The following is a 6,942-nucleotide window of genomic DNA, read 5'->3' on the forward strand; positions in this document are numbered from 1 at the left end:
TTATTCTGGTTATCAATCGATTTTCTATTAAATAATATACAATTACTATTAAATTCGAGCTGGGAACAGCATCCACATACGTCATTCGGAGAAATGATCGCATTCGTCCCCAACACGATGCTTTCTGAACATAATAATTCAGAAAAACGATGCCTAACCTTTGGGAGTTTGTAGACCTTATCCTACTAGCTATATATACCGATCAAATCTTTTAAATATGAAATCAACAATACGGAAATGGCAGGATTTTTTATGTTCTCTGTTAGTGCGTTACTACTAATTTTCAACTCTGGCGGCTTATCTACTGATGTGGGAGATTCTCTTTCCTTGGGCGCCTCTCTTTTTGCAAATCAGACAATAATTTCAAAGAACAGAACGTTTGAATTGGGCTTTTTCTGCCCCAGTGGAAGCAATAACTGGTATGTTGGCATCTGGTATACCAAAAACATACCAGAGCAAATCATCGTTTGGGTGGCCAATAGGGACAGCCCTGCGAAGAACAATCCTGGCGTTCTGAAGCTCTCTCACGGAGGTAATCTGGGACTGTTCGACGCAGAGGGCACATCTCTTTGGTCTCTTCATATTTCTTTCAAAGGCTCGAGGGCTGTGCTCTTAGATTCTGGCAATTTTGTACTGCTAAGGAATGACAATCAATCTGAGCCTCTTTGGCAGAGTTTCGACTATCCTGTAGATACCTGGTTGCCCGGCATGTTCTTTGGAGGACAGCAAAAGCTAATCGCTTGGAAAAGCTCAATGGATCCCGCTCTTGGGCTTTTCTCCCTTTGGCCGGATCTATCTGGACCCATCAAACAAGCTATTCTAGTATGGAATAATTCTGTTCAGTATTGGGATAGTGGTCCATGGGACGGCAACATTTTCACTGGAATTCCCGAAATGTTAAACGTGATGTCCTATACAATCGCCATTAAGAATGATAGTTCTGGTCTGTATGTGAGTTATAAGTTCCTGAATGGGATCTTTCGTTTTTTCCGAGTCAAGTATGGAGAAATACAAGACTATGCTCTGCTTGACGACAATAGATGGAGCATCGTGGCCGCTCGTCCCGGAGATCAATGTGCCGTATATGGTTTCTGTGGCGCGTATGGAAGCTGCAACTCCAACAACATTCAGTTCTGGACCTGCGTGGAGGGTTTACACCCCGCAAATGAGCAAACCTGGAATTCGCAAAACTGGTGGGCGAGTGGCTGTGTTCGGGAAAGGCCATTAAACTGCGATACCAGAAATTGCAGCACTGACGTATTTATCGAGACTGGTGTGGCGTTGCCTGATGGTTCAGCTTCTTCATACCCTGCACTCACACAGGAAGATTGCCAGAAAGCCTGCCTACGCAACTGCTCCTGCACTGCTTTTGCTTTCGCTTTCGATTCTCCTTCTGGGCACTGCAAAATCTGGTCCGGAGATTTGCTAAACTTGAAGAGTTCGTCATCAAACAATAAATCGACAATCTCGATTCGAGTAGCTGCCCCTTCAGTTCCTAATTATCATAAATCGTCTTCCTCCATACTGAGAACCATCATTATTATTGTGAGTGTTCTCACCCTTGCTTTGGGTATGATTTCATTTTTAGTGTGGCGAAGGTATCGGCTGCGACCGGAGAAGGGGGCTTTTCAAGATTCCTCGGAGTCTTTTCTTAGAATGTATAGTAACATGGAGTTGAAGATTGCCACAAGGAATTTCAGGTCTAAGTTGGGGAGTGGAGTGTGAAAAATCAACTATTGCAGTCACTGATTATTAATCTCCTATCACAAATGATTATTAAACTGCTGAAAATAAATTTTCAGCTAATATCGAAGAATAACACAACTGCAACTTCACTTATAAAATATGGAAAGAAATGCGCAACACAATGAACACAATATTTTCGAACAAATTGTCCCTGAAAAAATTCCTAAGGGAAAACCAGTTCTACAGATGAGAAATTATATTAAACTTCAGCAAATCAAAAGATACAAAATTCCTTGCCTCGCATTGGCAGAACTCCGACAACCTCCTAATTTCTCCCGCTGATATTTCTCACTGCTATCCCTGCGCTAACACTGCGCCCTTGCTAACACTGCAAGACTGTTTGCTAACACTGCAAACTGCTTTTCCAAAACGCTTCTTCACCGTGCCCTTGCTAACACTGCAAACTGCTTCACGAAAGCTTCTTCTCCGTGCCCTTGCTAACACTGCAAGACTGTTTGCTAACACTGCAAACTACTTCACGAAAGCTTCTTTCTGTGCCCTTGCTAACACTGCAAGACTGTTTGCTAACACTGCAAACAGCTTCACCAAAGCTTCACCCTGTGCCCTTGCTAACACTGCAAACAGCTTCACCAAAGCTTCACCCTGTGCCCTTGCTAACACTGCAAACAGCTTCACCAAAGCTTCACCACTGTGCCCTTTCTAACACTACAAGACTGTTTGCTAACACTGCAAACTACTTCACCAAAGCTTCTCAATGTGCCCTTGCTAACACTGCAAGACTATTTGCTAACACTGCAAACTGCTTCACCAAAGCTTCATCACTGTGCCCTTGCTAACACTGCAAACTGCTTCACCAAAGCTTCTCACTGTGCCCTTGCTAACACTGCAAGACTGTTTGCTAACACTGCAAACAACTTCACCAAAGCTTCACCCTGTGCCCTTGCTAACACTGCAAGACTGTTTGCTAACACTGCAAACTATTTCACCAAAGCTTCTCAATGTGCCCTTGCTAACACTGCAAGACTGTTTGCTAACACTGCAAACTGCTTCACCAAAGCTTCATCGATGTGCCCTTGCTAACACTGCAAGACTGTTTGCTAACACTGCAAACTGCTTCACCAAAGCTTCTCACTATGCCCTTGCTAACACTACAAGACTGTTTGCTAACACTGCAAACAGCTTCACCAAAGCTTCACCCTGTGCCCTTGCTAACACTGCAAGACTGTTTGCTAACACTACAAACAGCTTCCCCAAAGCTTCATCACTGTGCCCTTGCTAACACTGCAAGACTGTTCGCTAACACTACAAACTGCTTCACCAAAGCTTCTCACTGTGCCCTTGCTAACACTGCAAGACTGTTTGCTAACACTACAAACAGCTTCACCAAAGCTTCACTCATCCAAATGACCCAATGAACCCTTTCTATACTACTCCTGTTGGTAAACCAATGACCGATATTAAATCTAACCAACGGCTGAGATTAAGACAACTCGACAGCCAATAATAGAATTGGTTGCAAAGTGTTCAAAAGGAATCACTAAAATTAGTAAATAATAACCATTTACTAATTTTTGGCAAGTGAACAAACAGCTGTCCAAACCACCCATAAATACAACCGTTATTCATAGATAAGGACGAACAGCTGTCCAAACTACCCATAAATAGTGCTGCTATTTCCGGATCAGAAATAACAGTTGTCCAACTAACAATAATTAACACTCCCTCTTAGCGAAGAAGTTGTTCTGCATGACACCCATCTTATCTCTGAAGAAGATGAATTTGGCCTTTCCCAAAGCCTTCGTCAGAATGTCTGCTACCTGCTCATCTGTAGGTATGTATTGTAGTCGAACAACTCCCCTTTGTACACAATCTCTGATGAAGTGATATCTGATATCTATATGTTTAGACCTATCATGAAACACTAGATTCTCAGACAACTTGATGCAACTCTAATTGTCATAATGTATCACAGTAGTCTCAACCTTCTGACCAAACAAGGCTACTAACAACTTCCGAAGCCATATAGCTTCACATGTCACCATGCTAGCTGCTATGTATTCTGCTTCTGTTGAACTTAGAGCCACAGACTTCTGCTTCCTGCTGAACCAAGATACAACTCCTGATCCCAAGCTGAAACAACACCCTGAAGTGCTCCTTTTGTCTGTTGTACTTCCTGCCCAATCTGCGTCAGTATAGCCTATCAACCTGATACCTTCACCTCAAACAGCTCTGATACCATGTGAAAAATCAAACTATTGCAGTCACTGATTATTAATCTCCTATCACGAATGATTATTAAACTGCTGAAAATAAATTTACAGCTAATATCGAAAAATAACACAAATGCAACTTCACTTATAAAATACGGAAAGAAATGCGCAACACAATGAACACAATATTTTCGGACAAATTGTCCCTGGAAAAACCCCTAAGGAAAAACCAGTTCTACAGATGAGAAATTATATTAAACTTCAGTAAATCAAGAGATACAAAATTCCTTGCCTCACACTGGCAGAACTCCGACAACCTCCTAATTTCTCCCGCTGATATTTCTCACTGTTATCCCTGCGCTAACACTGCAAGACTGTTTGCGAACACTGCAAACTACTTCTCCAAAACGCTTCTTCACCGTGCCCTTGCTAACACTGCAAGACTGTTTGCTAACACTGCAAACTGCTTCACGAACGCTTCTTCTCCATGCCCTTGCTAACACTGCAAGACTGTTTGCTAACATTGCAAACTGCTTCACGAAAGCTTCTTTTTGTGCCCTTGCTAACACTGCAAGACTGTTTGCTAACACTGCAAACTGCTTCACCAAAGCTTCTCCCTATGCCCTTGCTAACACTGCAAAACTGTTTGCTAACACTGCAAACAACTTCACCAAAGCTTCACCCTGTGCCCTTGCTAACACTGCAAGACTGTTTGCTAACACTGCAAACAGCTTCACCAAAACTTCACCACTATGCCCTTTCTAACACTGCAAGATTGTTTGCTAACACTGCAAAGTACTTCACCAAAACTTCTCAATGTGCCCTTGCTAACACTGCAAGACTGTTTGCTAACACTGCAAACTGCTTCACCAAAGCTTCATCACTGTGCCCTTGCTAACACTGCAAGACTGTTTGCTAACACTGCAAACTGCTTCACCAAAGCTTCTCACTGTGCCCTTGCTAACACTGCAAACAGCTTCACCAAAGCTTCACCCTGTGCCCTTGCTAACACTACAAGACTGTTTGCTAACACTGCAAACAGCTTCACCAAAGCTTCATCACTGTGCCCTTGCTAACACTGCAAACTGCTTCACCAAAGCTTCTCACTGTGCCATTGCTAACACTGCAAGACTGTTTGCTAACACTATAAACAGCTTCACCAAAGCTTCACCCTGTGCCCTTGCTAACACTGCAAGACTGTTTGCTAACACTGCAAACAGCTTCACTAAAGCTTCACTCATCCAAATGACCCAATGACCCCTTTCTATACTACTCCTATTGGTAAACCAACGACCGAGATTAAATCTAACCAACGGCTGAGATTAAGACAACTCGACAGCCAATAATAGAATTGGTTGCAAAGTGTCCAAAAGGAATCACTAAAATTAGTAAATAATAACCATTTACTAATTTTTGGCAAGTGGACAAACAGCTGTCCAAACCACCCATAAATACAACCGTTATTCATAGATAAAGACGAACAGTTGTCCAAGCTACCTATAAATAGTGATGATATTTCCGAGTCAGAAATAACAGCTGTCCAACTAACAATAATTAACATGGAGGATTCGGGACAGTATTCAAAGGATCTCTAATAGACGGTACGCTCGTGGCCGTAAAGAAACTGGAAGGTTCAAGACAACACGAGAAGCAGTTTCGTGCCGAAATCAGTTGTGTGGGCAACATACAACATGTGAATTTGATAATACTGAGAGGGTTTTGTGCACAAGGGTCCAAACACTTACTGGTTTATGAGTACATGCCCAATGGCTCTCTGAATTCCTTTTTGTTCACTAGTAACTCCAAAAGTAAACGGAAAGTACTCGATTGGAGGACCCGGTTCCAGATCGCTTTAGGCACTGCAGGAGGTTTAGTTTATCTACACGAAGAGTGCAGAGATCGCATCATTCATGGCGACATAAAGCCCGAGAACATTCTTTTGGACAGTGATTATTCACCCAAGTTAGCAGATTTTGGGTTGTCAAAGCTTTTGGGTAGAGATTTCAGCAAAGTACTGATCACAACGAGAGGAACGAGAGGGTATTTGGCTCCAGAGTGGATCTCCGGTCTTCCCATCACTGCTAAAGTTGACGTTTACAGTTTTGGTGTTACGCTCTTGGAAATCATGTCCGGCCGAAGGAGTCTAGATTTGACTGTGCACGATTCGAGTCAGTATTACTTCCCTGCGTGGGCTGCAACTCAAATTTCCCTAAGGGACGGTCATTAATATCGTAGATGAAGCAATTGCAGCAGAGGAAAATATTGAAGAGGTGAGAAGAGTGGGTATTGTAGGGTTGTTATGCATAGAAAGGGAAGAAGAGAAGAGGCCGAGTATGGAACAAGTGGTGCGTATGCTGGAGGGGAAGATGGAGCCTCCAACTCCGCACATGCCGAGATCAGAATTAGCGGACAAACAGCAAGCAGATGGAAGCAGCACAAGCTAAGTTTAAAGAGTCTTAATCTCTACAGATTATAAAGTTCAAATGATTTAAATTTCAAGTTTGATTCTTAGGTTTAAGTTTGATTCTAGTTAGACATATTTTTTTTAAGCAATAGTTTTCATTAGTGTGATGTAAGGTCTACATTAGAAGATAAATAGGAAGCAGACACAAGCTACATGCTTGTTATTAGAATATGGTCAATAGAGAGTGCAAATTAGAAAGAAGAGAGGACTTGTACACAAGCTAGTTGTGCGTGTTTGAATGTCTTCTTGTATGTGTGGCTATATGTACATCTCTTTGTGTGCCTATTTTTGCACTTACAAATTTCTAAAAAATTATATTTTATTTATAAGTTTTGAATCTTTTTCCAATAAGTTAATGTTTGATTTACCTGCAATTTTAAGATTTTTGGTCATTTAAATGTTAGCATGTAAATTAATTTAGTATTGTTCATATTCATTTTTCTATTAATGAAAATGTTAAGCCTTATATAGGACTCTTAGGGTAACTTCTATAATGACTAACATAGACAACAAAATTCATTACACTTGAGTGAATGAACCTTTCTTCCAACGGTTTTTGGC

The 6,942-nt window shown here is 41.6% G+C and overlaps 1 pseudogene; it reads left to right on the forward strand.

Annotated features, from left to right (window-relative positions):
- Positions 1 to 237: 237 nt before the first annotated feature.
- Positions 238 to 6,361, forward strand: LOC149558002 (G-type lectin S-receptor-like serine/threonine-protein kinase At2g19130 pseudogene; annotated as a pseudogene).
- The last annotated feature ends 581 nt before the right edge of the window (positions 6,362 to 6,942 follow it).

Source organism: Cupressus sempervirens, chromosome 5 (assembly GCF_028749045.1).
Source record: "Cupressus sempervirens isolate cs-2001-9-10 chromosome 5, ASM2874904v1, whole genome shotgun sequence".
Taxonomy (NCBI): domain Eukaryota; kingdom Viridiplantae; phylum Streptophyta; class Pinopsida; order Cupressales; family Cupressaceae; genus Cupressus; species Cupressus sempervirens.